This window comes from Halyomorpha halys, unplaced genomic scaffold, assembly GCF_000696795.3.
Source record: "Halyomorpha halys isolate HHAL.00 unplaced genomic scaffold, Hhal_1.1 Scaffold173.1, whole genome shotgun sequence".
NCBI classification, from domain to species: Eukaryota; Metazoa; Arthropoda; class Insecta; order Hemiptera; family Pentatomidae; genus Halyomorpha; species Halyomorpha halys.
In genome coordinates, this window is record NW_027108878.1 from 683,643 (window position 1) to 708,638 (window position 24,996).

A 24,996-nucleotide genomic window follows, 5' to 3' on the forward strand; every position below is an offset into this window, starting at 1 on the left:
ATAATTGTTTGTAGTGAATGGGAAGTTTAGAGCGTTTGTCAAGTAGGTGTTGCAGCAATCGAAATCCACGAGCAGTTTTTTGTCGTTTCAGTCTTGTATGAGGATTCCAAGTAAGTCTCTTGTCAAGATGGAGTTCTAAGTATCGAATATGTTCAGCAAGCGTTAGGGGAGTATTTAAAAAAGATAATAGAGGAGAGGAGGGTAGATGTTTACGGCGGAGAGTAAAGGTGATCTGGTCGGATTTGTCGGGATTCATTTTGATTTTCCAGTTTTGACACTATTCTACATTAGATGTTATGTGTGTCTGTAATGTTTGTGATGCATTAGTAGGGTCGTTGTTTACAGACAGTATACATGTGTCATCAGCGTATGTTGTTAGGACTGTGTTAGGGTGGGTTAGGATGTCAGGTGTATAAACCGTATAAAGAATGGGACCTAAGAAACTCTACCTTGAGGAACACCGGTGGACTGAGAAAAGAGAGATGAATACGCTAGGTTATGATTTACTTTAAAGGTTCTATCAGAGAGGTAGGAGCGGATTAAAAGGAAATATGTGCTATAATATTTGAAGTTAAAGTAAGGTCCTGAATTAATGTCTGATCTATTTGTTTTCAAAATTTTGGTAGAGATAGGAGGGTTACATTTACTCCGAAGGTCACCGAATACCCCAGAAAAACATTTTATTTAAATTTTGACTGAGATCTTACATTAATTTCTTTAACCTTTTTTTTTTTTTTACTTCAAAGTTAAGTTCATAAAACAGAATTCTAGTTCCAAACTCTATTTTACTAAGATAAAAAACATTTTGGAGACTAGATCGGAAGATGAATGTATCCCAAAAATTAATTGTAATAAACTTCATGTATAAACATCTCATTTGATAATGTATGTGTTATGCATATTTAGTTTTCGTACATACATGTAAGAATACACTGTAGCTTTTTTTAAATAAATAAATCCTAATTTTCATTTCTCTATAATTACTTTTTCGATGAAAAAGTTAACATTTTCACGTATATTAATGTTATATGTTAATGAAATAAATATCTTAACACAAAAAGGACAATAAAGTATGATTTTAATATTATGGTGAATAAACGTCATTGGTTGCAGTAGATATCCGCAGTAATCTCATGCAAATAGTTTCCGAAGCTATCTCCATGCAGCGGTTAGCAATAATGAAGATGGCATTCCTATTTAGAAGCTGGTTCCACTTATGAAGAACACGTGTACACTCTGCACGTGATTGCCACCACTGTAAACATGGTGAGAATTGGCACATACATAATACTCGATGGTTGCAAGTAAGGGAAAGCTACACGTCCTCGTTTACAAACATGCAAGTTAGTCTGCTGTCTTCCAATTAGGAAAAGAATACTTAAAACCGAATTATTCAGTTTTAAACTCAATTCCTAAATTTATAATCTTTAAATTTACTATTTAATTTAATATTCTATTAATTTTAAATTTATCGCTAAATTTACCCAAAGATAACGAAATATAATCAGTAAGAGAACCGTATTATATTAGAAGTTTATATGTAACTAGTATTTAAAGATTTTTTTTAGTAAGAAAACAGATGTATTTTTCAATTCTACTTGAGTCTCTACAATGTGCTATCAAGAATTTAGTTATCTGTCAACAAGTTTAGTCATGGCAGCCTCTGTATAGTCCAAGCGCCCGAGAGAGAGAGAGGGAAGGTAAGCAACAGTTATATCACTCAAATTTTTTATTAATTTAATGAAACCTACATGTACTTACAGAGTTAGAAGGAAAGTATTCGATTGACGAGAGACGAATACACTTATTTGAATACAATTACGACTAAACAATCCCATTCCTTTTGTATTCAAATATTTTAAATATTATTTCAATCGAATAAAACATTATTGGAATAAGTATTTAATCGAAAAACAATTGGTTTTTTTTTATTCCCTTATTACTTACCTTTTCTAATTTTTAACGTATGAGAGTTCTATTTAATATTTTCAGACGAATAGAAACCGAAAATGCTGTAGATTTAATGATCGTGTATATATTATTATGCAGCTTAGAAAACAAACAAAGGAACTCTAATATGTTAGAAATAAGAAAAGTTAAAATAAATCGATAAGCGAGCATGGGATCATAAAAACGATAGCATTTTCATTTTCTGCATCTCAGCATCTCTGGACCCTTAGGAACTAACTATGTTAGAAATCAGAAAAGTAAAAATAAATCGATACACGATTTATCTTAAAATCGATAACATTTTCATATTCTACATATCCCAAAACATATAGTGGACCTTGAAATTATAAAAATAAGAAAAGTTAAAATAAATCGAAACGCGAGAATGCGATCATAAAATTGATAGCATTTTCTTTTTTTGCAGTTCCTAAAACATAGAATGGCACCCTAATGTGTTAGAAATCTGAAAAGTTATAATAAATCGATACGCGATCATAATATATATATATATAAAGGACCACCACAGGACTGTAAGATAAAAGTTTTGTCATGATATATGAATACAAATGTATTCTAATGGTGAATCATATATTTTTTCGAATACAAGATTATTCCTGCAAAAATATGACGAATACAAAATTATTAAGTATTGGTTAATCGTATTTTTTTTTGGAATAATTGGTTATTCGTGTAGAAAATTCACGAATACAAATGCATTGGTCTCTCGTCAAAGGAATAATATTTGCCCAACTATGTTAGTCAAGATTGACGTCCTTAATATAAAAAATATACGAATCTCCAAATTAAAACTACTAACAACACTAAAAGGCCTAATAGAACGTCATTTCAAGTTGAGTATATATTCGGAAATTTTAGCCCTAATTGAGCTGTTTCAAGTTCAAGTTCAATAGTTGATAAGCTTTTTTAAAAAGCAACATTTAATAAACAATAACGAAAAAGCAATAGTTGGTGAATTATTTGGGAAACATATAAGGAACTATGAGACGTAAAAATATTTGCTAGGAGTCACAGTAAAGCTAGTTTAATGCACTATAAAATAGTTTTGAATTAGTATTTTCTTAGGATTTTTCATAATATTTACCGATATCAATGCACAAAATATTGATTTCTAGATATTTGGAAAAACCTTTTGGGTTATTTAAAAGTATATCTCAGGACTCACTTAAGGTGAGCCCTTATTTTGGGGCTCATATTCTAGAGAATTGATACTAATTTAAATAATCTTGTATGAAGTTTTTTAGAGTTGTAGGTATTTTTAAGTATAAGCAGCTGCTAAAAACTTTAAAATTTCTTCTTAATGAAATTTACTTTAGTAAGGAAAAAATGCACAATTTTTTTTTTCTTAAAGTCATCTTTTATTCCTCCTAACTATGGTCGGCAGAGTCATCAATTTAGTCTTAATTGTAGATAGTTTTCATTAAAATAGGTCTTTTTTCCCTCTAGGCCTCTCATTTTTTTTTAATATCAAATTAATTAATTAATGTCTACTTCCAGAATAACAAACAAACTTGTGAAAAAAAGTGTCTGTCTTCAAAATAACTGTTTATTTAACCTTTTTCTTATATTTATAAAAGGAAAGCAATAACGCCTATCCCAATGTTGTCCCAATTGGTCCCGATTTCGAGAAAACGAGAAAAGCTTACTGACGTGGGAGCGACCAGTCGTAGGGTATTAAGTAGATTTCATGACGTCGCTATTTCAGAAAGGTTAAAGAATTGCGCAGAATGTACCAATGATCGTTAAATCAAACACTTTTCAATTATTAAGGACAATTAGAAATTGCATGCGTGCCAGGTGAATATTGTACGTTGTAAATTGAAAGAATAAGAAATAAATAGGACCCAGATCTTTATTTATTAAAAAATACCAAATATTTAAATATAAGTTCAATAAAAGGTGAAATAGTCATAAAAATCGATTTACACGTGCTAAATTTTTTTATTACATAACAATCCATAAATTATAATATTTCAAAGTAGTAATGTAAAAAGTGAATAATTTAGAAATATCTGTTCTGCAACTAGCAATGATTAATTTTAAATTCAAAGTAGGATAATGAGCGGTGGGGGGGGGGATGTTATGTACTTTTTAGAATATTCCACCAACGAGTCTAATCTTTCCTTCCTTCCAGTTCCGTAGAATTTTTAATAAATTATTTATTCATTTTTTTTAATACTAAATCGAAAAAAATATTAATTTAAGTTATTTTTTATCACATTGATGTTATCATAAGGTTTAAAACAATTTTCAGATACTATAAAATAATTAACTAGTTGCATTTTACCAATAGAGGCAACTTCATGTCTCATAAAACCATAAAAAAGGGATGGTATATCTCACATCAACAGACTATACAATTTTAATCGAATGGAGATAAACCTATTGTGCACTAACCACAATGCAACACATACTTGTTGACAAACTCATTGTCAGTATATGTACTGTTGATAGTGGTTTTATACCTTCATTATTTATTTTTTTTTTTTGATCTGTAAAGTTAGATGTGTTATGTTACCTTTGGTCAACATTAATTTGATTTCATATGTTTCAGTTTAAAGTTTACTAATATATTGAAATAATCGGAAGGGATTAAGTATGCACTAATATTGATCTTATGTTTTTCTGTTCTGAAAATGCCTGAGTTAGCGAAACGTCGAATGGTTAAAGAAACTTATCTCATAGTTTTGGAATTCTCTTAAAATACAAGTTAAATACCATGAATATATGAAAATGAAATATTTTTATTTCACATATAAATAAAAGATTCAAATAACGTTGGAGAAAAAAAATCTTTATTGTTGATACCAACACTCCGTATTTTCAAAATAATTAAGTACACGATTGTTTAAAAAATTTACGTTTTAGAAAATTATTTAGTAACAGGTATTTTAATTTTGCCAGTGGAATTAAATTTATACTATTCATGATATTTTTTTTCAATGATTTTTCTAACTCTAAATGATTCCATTATTGATATAATTATTGTCCTAGTCTCAGCTCCATACATTGAATAAAAAAAAAATACAGCAGCCACAATCAAAGTGAACCTTCATAGGTTTCTGATCCTTGATTAAAATTGGATTGGCCAGCCAGTTCCACGTGGATTGATTGATTGAACTACACGAGGGCAATAGATTTTCAGAATTAAAAAAGCTTAGTCAAGGATATTCAATAACCCTCCTCATCCAGCAAAATGGATTTATATGAAACATTACCAAGGGAATTTATAATAGACGCCAAATATAATCCACATGTGGAAATGATGATGATTAGCAACGAGACAATTGATCGTAAATTTAAAATGTGTTTTTCAATAACTTGTATGACCAGAAATTCTTATTATAAAAAAATAAATTATAATATTGTATAAATTATATTTGAATATTTAACATATTTGTGGAAATTTCATTTACCTCCATCTTCCCTTTTCTGCACAGCAGCATACCACCTTCCTTAAGTCTGAATCAACCCTAGGTTTGAATCCTCCCTCTTCCCCAACTTCTATTATTTAATTATGTTATACTAGCGATTTCAACACATCCTTTGGCTCTCCTCACAATTCATACCTATTTCACTAATACATAGCTTTACTTTTTAAAAATATATTGCTCTGAAAACATATTATCCTACTCTCATATAATTCGTAAACAAAGTTTCCCTCAAAACCTTAACATGTTTTTATTTAGACTTGAAGTCCTGTTAGGGGGCTAAACGTGGATTTCCATAAAACGTATTTCTGCTATTTTTATTGCACTATTTGACTACCTCCTAGACCAAGTTGCTTCATTTAACACCTGAAAATCTGGATCCTTTTCTCCATTAACTATCCACATCATTCGGACCTATCCACCTGTCTCCGTCTTCGTCACTAGTCTCTTGATGTTCTTTTACTTTCAAACTTTCCGCAGCACCTCAGGTTAATGTAGAAACTAGTCTGTTCATTAAGAAAAAAATTAGAAACTGCTAAGAGATGTTTCAGGCACATCCGCACTTCCGAAGATCACTCCTCCTTCAGATCTCTGAGAAACCTCAACACAATCTTTCTGATGCCACAAACTGGTCAGAATAGGCTTTAAACGGGTAAAACTCAACTTTTAATTTCATTAGGGTATCTGAAAATCGTAACACTTTGCAGAATTATGGACCTTCTTAGTCGCTCAATTTACATCAAGAACTGCAACTGGAAACCGTTCACAACACATCACATGACGACGTTAAGTCCTTCGGTAACTTCATCGCTTTCTTTAATTCTTCATTCCATACACTCACCCCTTCTTGCAAATGATCAATCATGTCCACCTCGGAATGTTCACTAATTAGTAAATTACTAAACAAAAGACGAATTCGGAGGAAACTAAATTCAATTTCAAACACGCTTTTGTAGGACTTATACAATTATTTATTGTATGATTGTCATGGTTAATTATATTAATATAAATACTTTTCGATAATTATTTTCAAAAATTCTGTGATACTTGAAATCATAACAGTACCTAACCATGTTTTAGTACAGAAGGTTTTTAGCGTTTAGGTTCATGATATACTTTGTGTTTCGATTTTAGTTCGGCATCAAAGGTATTCATGAAAAAACAACTTTTTAATTATAGGTAGATACATATTTAACACGACATTAAATCAGAGGACATGATAGGTGAGTGGGTTGGGGTGTAGGTCCCAGAGCAGTCAAAATTTATTGACATGCCCATGCTAGAGGACTAGATTCTCAATATAGGACTAGCAAAGGATAAAAAAAAAAAAAAAAAAACTTTCGTTCTACATATTTATTGTCGAATATTAAACACATAGTCGTAAAAATAAATTGCAGTAGGTTTATAAAGTGGGATTTTGTCCTTAACAAGTCTTTTCCGAATACTGAGCGTCATTCAAAAAGATAATGTTTCCATGATTTCTTATCAGAAGTTCCTCATCCAAACTCCTATGGTTTTTAAATTCTTATTACCTGCCCGTAGTTTTTTCTAGAACTTAAAATTTCAATCCATTTCCGGTATACGCATCGTGATCTTGTCCGTGGATATTTTAATCGATTTTGTTATACGAAGTACAAGTGTGGCCTTTCACGATGGATACGTGGAAGAAATAAATAGTAACACAATATTTTTAATTTTTAGTTAATGAATTTATATTTTTTTTAAATACATCAGAATCGGGAAAAGCTATATTTATATTCTTAGAAGTATATATAAAGATTTAAACTAATGATTTTGTCAAATTCTTTTTTCGGATCCAATCTCCAACTAGGCATGAAGCTATGCAGGCTAACTAAACGACGAACAGACCCAGGTACAGAGGCTAAAATAAACATATCTTTCACCGGTCGGGAGAGTTCTTGAGCAGGTGTGACTGGTCGAGTATTCGATAACGGATTGGTGGCGCCTAAGACTGCGGATGCTAGGTATATCCGGATGAATGACTAATTCTTGAGGAATCCAAGGTCCACGGGCCAACTACCCAATAAATTACAACCCTACAAGCAGCTAACTTCTTTATAAGATAATAAAAAACCCTGCTCGCTGACAGTGGAGTGGGTACAAAACATTCCCACTCCTAACCTGGACACGATTAGGATTTAGAAAAATGTTCAATTTTATTCTATTCTCTTCGCGAATCTGAAATGACTAGGGTGTGGGAGGGAGGGTGTTGTGAGAAAATCACCTTGTCAAAGGTCGGTCCTTGCCTTCTATCTTATTTTGACGTAAGGGAATAAATTGTGTGTTTCATTGGCTGGAATCGGACGAAGTCATAGCCGTTGTTTTACAAGACACAGTGTACGGGCTTTGGGAACAACTCCAACACAAGCAATACTTCTAAGAACATTATTCCTATATTCTAATATGTAATTTATAAGAAATGAATTCATTAATTATAAGTACTGAAACAATCAAATTGGGTTGTATTAGCTATCACAGAACCAGATATCGTGAATAATCCTCTTGTTGACAATTAAATAGTTGCTTGTTGATTAATGTGATTTTTTATTTTTTTTATTCTGTTAAAACTTCAGGTGTAAAGAACCAGGGCGAACCATCTCACCATCCGTGTTTTTGCGATAAACCGTCTAGAATTATTTAATATGATTTTACTTAGGAATTTTTAATGTAATATAATATAATTTTGTGGTTATAATATAATATAAACTATATATAATGAATGATATTAATAAAATATTATTATAAATGTGAATGAGGTGAGTGATGCTATGAAGAATTAAACATTAAAATTAAAAACAAAGTCTCTGACCCCATTTTAAGTAACGCCGGTCATTAGAACACTTCATAAATGGTTGTTTATGAATGAAAATAAGAAAAGAAAGAATAAATTTAAATTCAATAAAAAAAAAACCTTTAATTTTGTCATGTGAGTAAATATACGGTGGGTGTGTATGATGAAAATAAAATAATAAATAATAATAATAATAAACAAGATGAACTTAAAGCTACACATTAGTTCATAAGAATTTGTTTTCTTTTCATATATAAATAAAACATAGAGCTAGATATTTTATATGATATTATAAATATATATCATTTTACTCTCACCTGGTTCTTCTGCTGAGGTTCATCAATATTTCTGTTCTATTATTCTGCTATTCAGGTCTATCCCACAATATATAGTGTGTATAATTCCATGACTGCATGTGCATATCAATCAAGTTGCATAATTTTCATAAGGATGGGCACTGTTTCAGAAGCTCTTCAGTTCTCAATCAAAGATACACAGAAATAGGCAGGACTCTTATTTTTCTCACGTTAGTTAACTTTATTGTAATTTCATTCCTTTACTTTTCTACATTTCTCATAATTATTTTATCCCTCTCTCTGTCTCTACATCTGTACGGTGAACTCCTTGCTTTCATCATTGAAGATTATGCGTAAAGCCGGTTCTTCAGAAGGGAACCTCTCGTGCCGCTGTCTTGAAAAGGCGGATGCGAGGTATGAATCGTAATATAGGTATTTCTAAAATCAAAATAGAAACCCTTAGCGACGCTGCAGCCGTATTCGAGGCGAGGCTTGAAGCAGCTCTGTGCTAAGTTCAGGGAGTCCTGGACTGAGTGTGAAGAGCTTACAACGAACCGACCTTGTCTAGCGTTGAGAAATTTCATTATCTCATCGGGGCCTTGAAGGTTGAGGCTACAGCGGTAATCTCCAGATTTCTAGTCAAAGCAAATTCGTATGAAATGGCCTAGAGGCGAGTGGTGGAGGCAAGAAGCGACTAGCTAAGGAACGAGCATTTTCTTCCAGGTGTCGCTGACAGCGTAGATGCTCATCAGGCGCTGCGACAAAAGGACTCTACGGACTTCCTTCTCACCACGCAGGAGTTTGGAGCGTCGGGTCGCTTTCATTACACGAACCCTGTTCCAGGGAAAGGAATTTGAAGTATAATCCTGCGGCAGTTCGAACAACTCAGAACAAAACTGAGAATGGAAAAGGAGCTGTAGCAGTTAGATGTCCTAAGGGAGATCATTTGCTCTTCTAATGGAGGTTTTTCTGGAGCTGCCATCCTATAAGAGAATTGAACGCGTCCGAACCTTCATGGCATGCTGGAGCTGCCTTCGCAAAGGCATGTCGGATGTGCTGTAAGAAGCACCATACATTGATCCACCTTCAGGAAGGAGACAATGTGGCTACTAAAGCCGAAGCTACACTAAACACAGCAACACTTGTGGATATCTTTATTGGATTCGGATCTACGCCATCGTCATCCATGGACAGAAAAGTATAAATCGGATAAGTGGAAAGTGCTTGAAAAAACCTCTTATTCATATTTGTTGAAAAATCCTTTCATTTATTCTTATCTGTAAACGGAAATGATACAAACATTTTTTTTATTCGTTAATAAATAATATATGCTGGTATAAAAAATATTATTTAATACATTTCTCAATAATGACATGTGCTTGAGCCCGTAGGAGGTTCTTGGTAATCCCTAGAGACAGCAATCTACGCCATTCATCTGCCAGCGGCATGAGGATGTGCTTGACATTGGGGCTTGTAATATTCCTAGAAGTTGCTTCCCCCAATCCCATCTAGACCAGTTTACACCTCACTTTCGTCATTTACCAAAGATGATTTTCAAATTGGGTCTCAGTTCCCCTCCTGCACCTTACAATCTTTCCTTTTTCTCTAGGAATTTGTGATTTTTATTCATAATTCAGAAATCATCTCTTTTTTTTTTTAAGATAAATTTTTGTTTAATATATTTCAAAACGTATGTAGTTCCCCATATAATTGAATTATATTCACAAAAATACATAAGTAACTTAATCATTCAAATGAGTCTCCTTTTTTTCATGAATTGTAAGACGTCCCTTTTTACATTAAATAAAAAAATTAGCGATTTAATTTATTTTGGTTCAAACTGCACTAAGTTAATTCCATATCATTTGCTTCGTTATTAATTTCAAAATGTAACATCACATGATGATGCTTTTCTAAAATAGTTGAAAGAGCTTAAAGATGGAAAAGAATTAAAATATGAATTAAATTTTCAAATGGTTTAAACTTATGGATAACATTGATACAAATATTTAAAATTTTTAACTATTTTTCCACTGTCCGTGTATCCTAAAACTAATAATTTGTCATAAATAAAAGAAAATATTGAAGAATTGTTTTTATTTAGTTTGGGATATATCGCTGCTATGATTGAATAGTGGTGAATTTGACAAAAAAAAATGATTTTACTAATTATTTAAGATATTTCATTGGTGGTATCGCAGACTGGTAACTTTTTGAGAGCCCTACTAGCTAAGGCGCGGTCTGTACACGGGGGTAAGAAACCCACAAGAGGGTAAGAAACCCCTGTCTACTGTAGTATTTTTGGTATACGCCCATTTGTAGATAAAACCAACATTTATTTAAAATATTAATTCTCATTAATAACATCAAAGATCAAAAGTATAATTTTTTCCCCTTACTCCTTAATGAGTTTGTTCAATAAAATGTTTGAACTCTAGCAACGTAATGGTTTCATTTTAAAATTAGTCAAAGCAATCGACACACTTAGTAAGTGATTTATTATAATTTTAGAATCGCTTAGCTTGAAAGATATCTTAAAGGGGGGAAGGAGGAAAAAGTACATTCGAAGGGTTCTCACAATTTTTATACAGTTTTAGGAATTTCAACATTTTCCTATATAATGCATGGAATCTGTATAAATAAACATTTTCACATACCTTTATTTTTAATTTTCCAAATACGAATAACTTTATCTGTGTTAAAATCGACTGAAAACTTCTTCATACTTCATTTTCTGAGTAAAACTTGGTTAGATTAGGGAAGTGTATGTAGTCAATAATAGTGATTATTTAATCATTACGTTCATATAGGAATGAAGGTAAAAAATTACATTATATTAGTTTTGATAACTATATGTTATCAAAACTAATCAACAAATTAAGGGATGATATTAGTTGAATATCTGTGATGAACGCAAAACGCTAAGAAATTTGAATTGACTAAACATTGAATCAAATGGGTTTATACTGACTCTAGGACGTCTTAAGGTATTTTAAGTCTGGTTCTTTTCCATAGAGTAGAAATTCTCAATGGAAAGAAACTTGACTTATTCAATTTTAGACGTCCTGAGAACGAGTAATTTTTAATCAATCAAAACTTATTACTGTGTTTTTTTAAGGTGGAGTACTACATCAATAAATAAAGTTATGGTACTGCCTGAAAGACATTTTAACGTGCACCTTAATTAATTTTTTTTTTTCAGTAACAGCCAGGTTCAGTAACTAACAATTTTCAGAAGAAGTAAAAACTATGCTTCACCACAACAGAACCAAACTTTTCATAGATTAAATGGTTTGAACACTCATCTGTGTTCATCTCAGGCTTCAATAGACCTGACCATGTTTGAAAATAAGCACTTGTGGTTTTTTTTTTTTTTTTTTTTTTTTTCCGAACCCTCTAAAACAGAAATAAAATTTGAGTTAGTAGTGCATTACTGTGTAGAAAGAAAAAGTAATTCGTGTTGTGTCTTACCTTTTGCTACCTTTGGTATTTAAAGGTTACCTGTTATATTTAATTATACATATGAGCTATCCTTTCAGCAACTATTTGAGTCCGGAGGGACTTGTGGTATAGTCCATATTTATGTAAAGAGGCATGTGTCTGAACGCAATTTTATCTCTTTTTTTATAAACGAAATACTTAATTTATATATTTAATGTTGGATGGAGGATGGAACAACCAGATAAGAACAATATTTAACTCATTTTGTAAAGATATTTTTGTAACTTAGCTACTGGAGTACTGATGTGGCCCACATAAATTAATTTAAACTAACCACACGCATGAGTGATGATGGTTGGTATATATCCTAGTCTTGCTAATTTTATACATCTTATATTTTAAAAATAGTATTTGAAGTTTATAGAAAAACTTTATAGTTAATTGCAAACTTGAAACAAGGATTCACTCCGTGATATAATGTTTATTTTACTTATCTAGTTTAAGGCTCTCGAATATATATATTAAATCTTTCGTTGAAAAAATATTACTTGAATAATTAAAGTTTAGCTGAACACCTAATGATTTAAAATTTGATGATAATCTACAGTTTGTGCGTAATTGGCATACAGATATGTTTTAAATACTAATAATATTTTAAATAAACAGCTATAGTAATAAATAGTAAAACAGCTATAATAGTAAGAATTGTACTATAAATGTCCAATTTAGCACCATTTAAAATAGATATTAAAAAAACAAATTACTCGTTATTTATTTAAATTATGTATTTGAGTTTAATATTTTAGATTAGTTGTAGTTGCATATTTATTTTAGATTATCAGTATATTTATGCTACTTTTCGCCCAGTATACTGTACTGTACATTGATTTATTTTTGGAAAATTTTATCATTCACAGATGAATCTATTTTGCTTATTTCATTATGAATTGTAAATTATACCTAGTGGCGAAGAAAATACTTTCTCTACCTTCCGTAGTTTAGAAAGTAAAAAACATAATTGAAATGATTCGTTGAAAAGGTTGACTAAACAACCATTAATTAATCATTCGCTAATCAACCTCCACTCCTGATCCATTAACCAAGCCTTGATTGCTGCTTTAATTTAAGCCCCTAAGTTGGCAGATAAAGCTGGCTTATCAATCACGGATCCGGTAGCCTACGCATCGGAGACCTGACACCCGACCTTCACCCAGTGTAGGTTATAATTTAATCAATCTCTTCCCCGTACCCCTGTCAATATTCGCTGCGATGTCCGCTTTATCACGAACCCGTTGTGAAACTACTTGGCGTCGGATAGATAATCGTCAGTACGTCCAAACTTCAAGTGGAATCATTCATTCGATGGCAGTTCTGCGCATCCTCCTGATATAATCCTTAAGTTATTACGGGCACGTTTCATCTTTGACCCTATAAAAAAATCATAGTGTTCTATATCTTACAAGCTTCCATACTTGGTTGATTTTACTTTTTCGATTGTTTCTTAGAAAATTCTGTGTTGCTGATAGTTAATTTATTTTATTTTATTTTTTCTGTCACTGTCATAAATGTTTTTACAAATGTTTATTTCATTTTATAAATTTCCATCGACTTGAAAGCAGCATTATGATTGAGATTAAAATAGCATGCTGATTTTCTAACGATCTATCACATTTATAAAATACAGCACCCTCCAATAAAGAAGGATCTTGGAAATTTTAACATTTTACAGAATTACAAAATAATAAAAAAAGTATATTGCCTACTAATATAACCAGTAAAAGGACCTTTTATTAGGAGAATATTTGATTTCAAGGAGGATTTTAAAAAATTTTAAGATTAATAAAAAAAATGTCCAATCTTAATTTCAAAATACATTAATTTTATCTATATTACCTTGAGAAATAGTTCCTGGTAATCCTCTGGTAGATTTTCATTTGTCTAAAATAAAGAAAAAATTGTCAAAAATACTTACACTATTTTTGAATATGTTAATTACAAAAAAAATAATGACAAATTTAGAAATTGATTTGTTCTTACAAAATCTGATATGGAAGAGCAGGGAAATTTCGTATAATGTTTTGTTTAAAAACATAAAGAAATTAATTATTTCAATTTCATGTAAAAGATCAGAACCAATAAGCTTTTCGCTCTGAAAAATAAACTTTAATTCATTTCATAATCAATTAATAGCGAAGAAAAAGGAAATTATTGCATTCTTGGGAAAATATGGAGAGTTCAGTTTGGAAGTATAATGTTAATAACATTTCGTGAGATAAAGGTGATTTAATGTACAAAAAGGATGGAAACATAAAGTTTAGCACCCACGAATTCTTTTGTTAAAGGCCACCAATCATCAATCATCAATTATCAGGAATCATGAATAAGGAAGATACATAAGATGTAAGATATATAGGTCCGTGTAAATACAAAATATTTCCGAAAGATATGATTTTTAGAAGATAATTGGTGAAATATGAAACTGTTGTATGAAATTGTCTCTTATACGCGTATTATTTTCGTTTATCAATATGAAGATATGTGTAGTTTCATGTGTATGTATAGATGCGACAGATACATACAAAAAAGTGAATGTAAAATAAATTTGAAATTAATAAATAACATAACAAACAATGTTTATTATCCTCATGTGTAGTGTATTTATGTTTGATCAAATTAGTAGCCCCAATTCAGTTTCTTCAACTATAAGTGCTTAAATAATTTATCACGCAAATGACGTATTTACTTAATATCTCCTTGATGCTGGTTGTGTGAAGTGAAACGTTGTCTAAGACAAAAGCACGTGCAAAAGAATTGACATTTTATGATAAAAACGTTGATAGCATTTTTTGAACCTTTATTGCATTGCTAATGAAGAAATGGGAGTCTACCAGTCAGATACCTGCAAAAATGGTAGCTGAATCAAAACGTTAATTTTTTTTTTCATTCAGATCTTTAAAACTACCTACAATACTAAAAATCGTAATATCACATCATTTAAAATGGTGTAAATTTGCTAAAATATCAACCCTAAAAGATCATGTTCAATAGTTCCCAAAATATACTTTTTTAGAAAGCAACATTTGACATAAAATGTACTGAAAAATCAGTAGTTAGTGAATTTATTTTGAGAAATCTATATCTCAGGAATCCTTCAACATAGAGAACTCTATTAGCATTCAAATTAAAGCTATTACTATAATACTAAATTACTATAAAGTAGTTTCTGGCATTTATTGTCGTAGTAGTGGCGGTTTTCATGACATTTTCCAAAATATATGCACAAGAGTAGTTTACACAAAACTTTTGATATATTAAAAACTTTATCTCAAGAACCACTAGACCTACAGATGGTTTTTAGCACTGATATTGAAGCTAGTTAAATGTAATATAGTTTATAACGTTTTTTTTTTATTTTTTCCAATATAACTTCACTAACTACTGATTTTCGTTCATTTTTAAAAAAATGTATTTAGAGAACTATTGAAAGCAAACAGCTCTACTATGACTCATATTTTAGCAAGTTTACTCTTATTTTAGTGATGTTCAAATAGGTTTTCTCACGATGTAGGTAGATTTAAATATATAGAGGTCCGAATGAATAATCAATATTTTTTTAAACTTTTTGAAACAGCTGCCATTTTTGCATGACTTGACTTGTGTATACTCCTATTTCTTTATTGGCGATGGAATAAAGATCCAAAAAGATGCTATTAAATTTTTCATTGCCTGTTGTAGATTTTTTTTTGCACTGGAATTTCGAATATAATATTTACACAAGCAGTGGTATAAACGAGAATAGCTCAGAATAAGAACATTAGTAAGCAGATAAAAATAAAAGTAAAAACCACATTTAAATTTAATATAAAATTTCCTTTGGAAGATAAGATACTTGAGGAGGAGAACAGGTGATCTACAATAGTGCATATATGTTATGATTTTGCAGGAAATAATATTTAATAAAAATGTGTGTGCCTTACATAAACATGATTTATGTAATGCCGTTTTTACAACGAATGTTCCATTAATTTATTCTTGTATACAATACCTTATATCACAAAATATTAACTCCTCGTTTGGACGTATTCAGGGTTATTGTTAATATGTTGGGCTAATAAATTAAAAACGAGCATCTAGGCAAGGATAAATAGGCTAAATACCAAATACGAATATGGCTAAATATACTAGGCATATTTTAAAATAGAAAATATTAAACTGTTGACATATGGTAATGATGACATCATAATTAATTATTATAATCTAAGTGACAATGGCCAGTAGCGTTCTTCAAATACATATTGGTTATTATCAATGACATGTAAAAAAAGCGTGGGTGCTACAAGAATTACAGCTGACCCTCTCTAATTCAAAACAAGCTAATCCGAAACACCTTTAAAAAAAAATTGAATATTTGATTTTATATAAGTAGTTCATATTAACATACATTCATAAAAACTATATTATCAACACCTTACGTGATGAGGCTTTAAATAATCTAGCTAAAAATACTACTCTTTTTTTAAAAATAAATTCCAAGCTATGTAAAATACTTGGTTTCCAATGTAAGTGAAAAACTTTTTTTTTTTTTTTTTTAAATTGATAGATTTATTTATTGATAGATATTACAATCTGCCACACAGTTGTGGGCAATAGGTAATATTGATAAATGATCTCATACATACTAAAATAAAAAAAAAAAATAAAATAAAATAAAATAAAATAAATATGTAAAAAAAAAAAAAAAAAAAAACTCTTAAAATATATACAAACAAAAGGATAGACAAATGAACATAATCAGACTATCTGTATGAAAAATAAATAATAAAATAAAGTGAAAAACTAGTGACGAAATTGAACATTGGATAAATGGAAAAAGAAAAAATGAAAGGTAAATTTAAAGAGATGAAAAAATAATTTACAGTGTCTTGAAAAGTCATGAAGAGCAAGAATAATTTGATGAAAGTGTGAAAGAAAATACACAGATGGTTAAACATCAAGAAGTTGCACATAGATTAAGAGCATATAGGTTTTATGTATGTTTCAACAAATGCTTCCAATGTACAGCAGAAAATGATACAGTATTAAGCCAGGTGCGTAATTTTAAATAAGATATCTTTGGGAAAAATTAGATTGTGGAAAACATATTTGGTGCACGATTAAACCATGGACCACATCAAACCGTTCCAATCGCAGGGAGTTGGTAGCTATAGCCAGATTGAGAATAGGTCATACGAATTTAACTCATGCATACCTGATCAATAAGCAACCACCGCTAAAATGTCAGTACTGCAACAGTGTACTTACAGGCAGTCACATATCTGAAGAATGTCATTTCTATTACATGAACCTACGTAGCTTGGGAGTGGGACCGAGTGTTTCGGATGCCCTGAATGATGACCAAAAAAACATAGAAATGGTTTTAATTTTCTTAAAAAAGAATAATCTTTTGAATAAGATCTAAACCCAAAAGTATGTCATATGTATTAAAAAATTCTAAAATAAGTAATTATTCAAACTTATTTAGCAATTAAAGAATCCAAAATCTTGAAATAGAATTATAAAGTGAGAAACGTGGGCGATGATGACCTCAGGGTTTTACGCCCAAAAGCCCCAACCAACAAACAATAACAACAACATATTTGGTGCAGTATTTTGTATTTCTAGTATGAATTTTCAGATTTTATTGCTAAGACAGGTCAGGTCAGAGGCTTCAAGTTCCAAACAAATGAAAAGTTGTTAAATAATACAATTTTGAACAATGATGAATTATTGTAAAAACGTTATTATACAGATACAGTTATAATTTTTGTTTTTAAATCGATATGTTATTTATGAAGTTACTTTTTTTTTCTCCATTTGGTAATTCAGAATACACATTAATCAAAACTAATTAAAACAAAAGGGGTTCAGATCAACGAAAAATCACTGCAGCGAGAGTCCAACCCTACAAAAACTGTTACAGAAGAGCGCCAACTAAATAATTCAATAGTTTAATTTTGCATTCAAGTGATAAAAAATATATTCTGTATGTGAAGCAGAACAGGGCAAAAATTAGTTATAAATAAACTATGACTAAAATGTTATGGATACAATTTTTAATCAGTAATGGTTTAATAACCAATAACATTGTATCCATGAAGATTTTTACCTAACCGTGATCGGGAGTACCTGATCGACGTCATATAGCAAACTTCTGACAGGTGTAGAAGTGAATTGGTCTCTTATCTGTCACGAAAGGGTCAGCAGACACTCCATAGATGTTTTTCGTGAACGTGGATGTTGTTATGAGTGGAGGTGGTGCACAGATAAGCTAGATAAGCAAGGATAGGATGGAAACAAGTCAACAGATGAATATCAGCTGAAAAATAATACTGAAATATTACATTTATGACTTTTATCTCTCAAAACTAAATGAGAAAAAAATAAACTAAACCGGATTACGTGATGCAATATTCAATTTTTTTAGGCTCTCAAAATAATATGATTCTTATTATAGTCAGATAATAAATGTCTTAGAAATACCTGAGAGTTTGAAAGCTTATAAATATTATAACTATTTTTTTTTCTGAACCAGAAATAACACAATATGTAATAATAGTATAAGCCATAGGTGAGGCTACACTGTTTTTGGCAATATATTTCCTAACCTCAAAATTGTTCTTAAGGGCTTTGTCCCAGAATTATGAAATATTTTTTATTTTGTTCCAATCATGACTTTAAGTTAGTTTAAATGATTAAAAATTCTAGTATTTTTTGTAGAAAAAACAATTCATGATAGTTTTACCGATTACTTGTTTAACCAATGTCGTATAACAACTAAAATTTTATTTCAATTAATTTAATCATTTTATATGATTTATTTATATTTATATTTATGCCCAATAACAGTCCAGACGTACTCCCTCATGCGACTCTACGCCCAGATTAAAACAATACATGACCTTAAGATTTTTTCACGATAGTATCATATTCATATTCCAGGGTTCTTGCCAATGCTCACTATTAGCAAAAAAAGAAATCTATAATTTAATGATGTTTATACTTTCAAACTATTTTTTACTTTTATAAAGGGGGAAATTTTAGGGTAATAATATAGGTGGAGAGTGCAAAAAGTTCTCCACCTTGTGTCGGCAGAAATCCAGAGCAATCATGAATGTTTATGCAAACGCCCGGAATAAAAAACACCCACCAAAAAAAAAAAATACCACAAAAATTAATTAAATATTTCTGTTTGATGATTCATACAACAAGTAGGGGACATGATTGCCAGCTGCATTTTTTTATTCTGAAAAATTTATATTGCATCCACTTGAAACATGTAATGCTCGATTGAATACTAAAATCGAATTAATTTATAATTCAGGTTAATTATCTCTGAAAGTCACATAACAATTATTTTATTAAAATAATTAGGGAAAGTGGATGTAGACAGGACCATATTTATCTCTTTAACTTTTATAAGAGGTCATTTATTTGAATATTAATAATTTTTTATAATGAAATGGGAGATATCCCTCACTGAGCACTTCATACTAAGTTCAGAGCCTCACAATCGATTAAAATTACCGATAGAAACTATTAATTAATTTTTTTAAAGACTTTTAATCACGCATTAATTTATATTTTTTAATTGTTTCATCGAAATTTTCTTGATTTTCAACCTTCTTCCCTTTCTTTCAGAAATGTTTGTGAAGATCATTCTTAAAAGAATCCTACCCGTAATAGAATCTTCGAATCTTCCTTCCCATCAATTTGTATTTCGCTCTCGATATTATACTGTTATACTGTAGCAAGGACTTTTACCACTTCTCACCAACTGGCAAGACTATCAGAATTTATAATAAACGGATTCGAAATTGTCCAAAAACATATCCTGACAACGTTCTTGGACTTTCAACAAGCGTTTGATAAGATCTGGCATCCAGGTCTTTTATACGAATTAAAGAGAGTTGACACTCCGAAATACTTATTCGATATTATGAGCTCATTCCTCAACGACCTGACATTTTCTGTCAGAATAAATAACACAAATTCTACCCTCAAACAAATCCATGCTGGTATTTCACAAGGTTCAGTCTTTTCTCCCATTCTATTTAATTTTTATCTTTACGGATAATCCACACATACCTCCTATGTTCGCTGACGATGCAGAAATTTTATCTCAAAATAATTACATAATAATATCTAGAAATACTTTGAAAAATCACCTTAATAATCTTGAACAGTACTTACTAAATGGATGATTAGTCTCAATATTGAAAAATGTACTTCAAACGTTTTTATTCTCGGATGCCCTCCGGAGCTAATCCTCAAGGGTAAAACAGTGCAATGGAGTCCTGCCAGTGAAGCAATAAGATACCTAAGAATTTACCTAGATCGCCGCCTTACCTGGAATTCCCATATCAACATTAAATTAACTCAAACCTACGTGAGGTCAGAAATGCATCGTAAATAAAAAATCCAAATTAATACCAGAAACAACTATTCTTATTTTTAAAACAATACACAGGCCACTGCTAATGTACGGCTGTGAAGTCTAGGGAGCGTCATCACTAATGAAAAGGAAAAAAAATACAATCGTTTCAAAATAAGGTCCTAAGAATTCCAGTGGATGCGGCTTGGTTTGTAAGAAATAGGAAGTTGCACCGGGAACTACAAATGGAATCAAGAGAAGACCTTATAAAAAAAATGGTTCAAAAAATTCCACTCCCAGTTACCAGCAGTAACTGAGCAGTAATTTACAATTCCATCTCGAAGACTGAAGTCTAGGCTGCTGCAGGACACCCTGTAATTTCTATGTTTATCTATTCTACTATTGACAATACTACTATTTTATTTATTTTCCTCTTCACCTTTTTCTCAAATTGACTTTCCCCCCATTATAAATGGATTATTTATTTTATTAAATCTATAAATTTCATGTTCTTTTTTTATTAACTTTCCTAATTCTTTCTTCTTAAAAATTATAATTTTTATCTATCTATTTTATTTTATTTTTTATCTATATATTTTATTTATAATGCATCGTTACTGGTCACAATTATTTAATATTTATAGAGTTGTATTTTGGACAAGACTATACCACTCCATAACAATTGTTAAAAAAAAAACATATAAGAAGATGGTCATCTTCTTATATATTAATCTTTACGGTCAACTAACTATATATACATATATATATAAAAACCTAACTGTTATATTAACCATGAAAGGCCCACAAGGCTGATCTGGTATTAAAAAAAATGAGTTGGTGCTGCTGACCATATGCCTGGAGCGATGGAATGCAAACAGTACTGTTTGATATGCATGTATTTCTGAACATTGCACAGGCTTGTGACCGGGTATGGCACGCCGAATTGCTCTTCAAGCTCCATCTACCTCAGTCTTTATACCTCGGTAATCCTCTCAGATTGCTCCTTTCGGGTTCACTGCGGGACAGAATTTTCAAACTAGTATCCTATTGAGACTGTTGTCCCACAAGGTATTATTTTAGGTCCTATCCTCTGTATTCTCTTTAGCTCAGATATTCCTCTTCTTCCTGGAACCTTCCTAGCAACATTTCTGATGTCAAAATCAAGCTCAGGCCCTGATAAAACAATGACAAACCTACAAAGGCTCCTCTTCCTTATCGAAGACTAGTATAACAATTGGCCAATAAAAGTAAACGAGTCCAAATCCAAACAAGTTTTTTTCCTCCTCCGACGCGGATCCTGTCCACCAGTTTAGTTATTTTAATTTTATATATATTTCTTTCTCAGATCCAGTCCGGTATATTGGCTTTTTCCTCGACAGCAGACTAACGTGGAATCCACATACTAAACTTTAGTACTTTATACATACTAAACGTATAAAGAAACGTCGATTTGAACGATTATATGGACTGCTAAGTAAAAACACAGCAGTAGGGAACAAAGTACCACATTACAAAACAATAATAAACCAATTTGGACTTATGGACTAGAACTGTGGAGGACACTTAAAAACTGTAACATTAAGCGCGTTCAATCCTTTCAGTCCAAAGTCCTTCGAAAAATAGTCTATCCTCCTTACTATGTTACCAACAATACTAATTTACTTACTACTAATACTATATTTACTTATTATTATTATTATTTTGTAAATCTTTTTTTTTTATTTTGTTCTTTATTTTGTTATCATTTAATTTATATATTTTAAAATATTGTGTAGATGAGTTATATGATCCATATTACCATTGTCTAAAAATATGATAGCATATAATATTAAAATAAATACAATAAATAAAAAATTAAAATAAACCAGAACTAGAACGGGTCTTGAACGTTGCCGTCACTGAAAGTGATGGTGGTCACAGACCGTTTTGGCTTTTTTTTTTCGTAAACTTGCTTGGTTCAAATATACTTCCTGAAATTTTATAGCGGGAAATAAAATCAAATGTAACCTTTTCTATGGTTATATAGTGTATATTTGGGTTAATATAAAATATAATATAAAAAAAAACACAAAAGCTAATATTAGGAGTTCTTTAAAATAAAGACAGAAAAATAAAATCAAATTGCTCAAAATAATTTTCCAAAAAAAGAAAAAAATTCTTAAGTCCATGAAAGGGAAAAATAATGAACAAAATTTTCTGTTCATCTAAAGTTCGTATTATAGGATTTCTCTAAGTGGGCGCTATGAACATAAACTTTGTTCTTTCCAAGAATACACAAGATTATAAAGCCATAATTCAATCCGAAAAGCTCGGGTCGTCTCGGCTTTTCTCGTTCGAATGTATTTTGCTTTTTTTCTCCTTTATTCGTTAAAAAAATATAGTTATTTTGTATTTATCCGTTCTTTATTATTGCTAATCATGTGAACTGTTTATTTTATTTTATTTTTTTTAAATCAACATAATTAAAGGTACTTAAAGGAGGATTTCTAAAAGATTTGTCATTTAAGGCCTGTTACACTATTTAAATGACAAGATATTGCTGATATTAAACACCATTTAATTACACATTAATCAAAATTGTTAGTCTTTTTCGAGAAGGTCGAAAAAAAGTGAAACGTCCGATCGATAAAGTGACATTTCCGATCGGTCGATTTTATCGTAAAAGTTGTAACATCCCAGGCATGTAGGCATATACTCACTATCAATATGTAATTTAAATTTCGTACGCCTTTAAATTTTTGTGCAAGTCTGTTCCTACACAGAACATTTTTCTAGACTTGAAATTTGGAATTCAAACTCGAAATCGAAAACTCGAATTCGAAATTTTCCAGGAACGCACTACTTACCCTTACTGTATATTCCACTATATAGTTTATACGGGTCCACATCCTTACTATCACTACCAATCAATATTTTTTTTAACGTATCCTAATTTAGATTGGGCTAAAATAAATACAAGAAAGGATTGTATGACATAATAAAATATATAAATAAATGACGTAATAATATAACGTTTCTGTTATACGTAACCTCCTCTCCCTCATTCATTACGTATATGTACATATAACCCATTTATATAGGATGAAAAATGACATAACAGAAGATGGGATCCGGACCAGTCCATCTGGAAGTGTCCATTACCAAAAGACAATGGCTTTGGGCAGACAGTTATGTCGGATTACATTCTGTTAGCCTTTGTTCCTCCGGAATCACGTTTAGGCTGACCTGGAGTCTGCAACGTGATCATCCTTCGTTGTAATGTCACTGGTCAATGTCACGAAATACCTCATAGAAATCTGTGTGGTGCATATACTTCAGGTGCTATGAACAGGATATATACGAGTTTAAAGGAATGTTCTCAAGTAAAGTTAATATAAAAATGAAAGTCGAATATTTATCATATTTTTCTAAGATAAAATTTTGTGATCTTGCAGTGCGTAATCTAATAAAAGAACCTAGTACGAACGAAGAACGCCGAAGATTCAGAAGTGCAAAGCCTGTTGTTTTACATTTACTAACAGGAGTAAAGAATAACTATAAAACTGATTAGTAAATAGATTTACTAAAAATTTACAACTGATTACAACTACTATATAGATTAAGTTTTAATAATTTGATGTGACTGTATGGTAGTACTAACATTCAATAAATCGTATGTTTTATATAAAAATATAAGTCACGGAAAGGAGATTTAAAAAAAACACTATTAAAATAAAATGAAGTTTAGCTGTGTCACGATCAGGGTCATGTCATTAAAGTTCTTGCATTTTTTTGGTCATGGTAATTCTTGAATATTAAAAAACTCTATCGACGGGTTAAAGCTCATCCGATTTGGCCCAAATCTGAAAAAAGTAAGGGATTGGTGTAAATAATATTTAGTATAAATTTCAGCTAGTTCAATACAATTTGCTATTCTTGTAAACACATGAGCAAACGTATTTTTTTGATAAGCTGTATAAAATTTGGGAACAAGAGTAGACATAGTCTTGTGTAAATTTTATTATTTTTCATAACTGCTTACGTTAACCCATACGAAATAAATCTCTATTTTATATATAATCTTTACATTTTCTTCAGACTGTTTATTATTGTTTAAATAAATAAATTTTATCCCATTTTAGTCTCAAAACAATTTATACTTCATTAAAAGTCCATTTCGGCCATCCTCAATCTTTATAAAATTTAAGAACTACATTAATTTGGAAAATTTTATGCAGGCTATTCTGCTTAGGTCATTAATTTTAGTCCACAAATTACCCTATTATATCGATTCTTCACATTAGATTAAAAATTAAAACTTTTAATCACAGTCAAACATTCTCTATTGTAATTTATTACATTATTAAATTATTTTATTAACTGTAAAGAATTGACATAATAGGGTAATTTGTGGACTAAAATTAATGACCTAAGCAGAATAGCCTGCATAAAATTTTCCAAATTAATGTAGTTCTTAAATTGTATTAAGATAATCCTTGAGGATGGCAGAATTGGCCGAAACTTTGGACTTATAAAGAAGTATAAATTGTTTTGCGAAAAAATGTAGATAAAATTTATTTTTTATGTTTAAAATTTTTATTTATGTACAACTAAGTAGTTTATGCTAGGAAATAACCTTTTAAGTCTTGGTCTATGATA

The 24,996-nt window shown here is 30.6% G+C and overlaps 1 long non-coding RNA gene across 1 annotated transcript in view; it reads right to left on the reverse strand.

Annotated features, from left to right (window-relative positions):
* Positions 1–13,840: 13,840 nt before the first annotated feature.
* LOC136795701 (uncharacterized) overlaps positions 13,841–24,996 on the reverse strand; it is a 247,752-nt gene continuing 236,596 nt past the window's right edge. Inside the window, exon 3 of the long non-coding RNA XR_010843350.1 lies at positions 13,841–13,886. This is a non-coding gene — a long non-coding RNA (uncharacterized lncRNA). The remainder of the gene's footprint in view (positions 13,887–24,996) is intronic.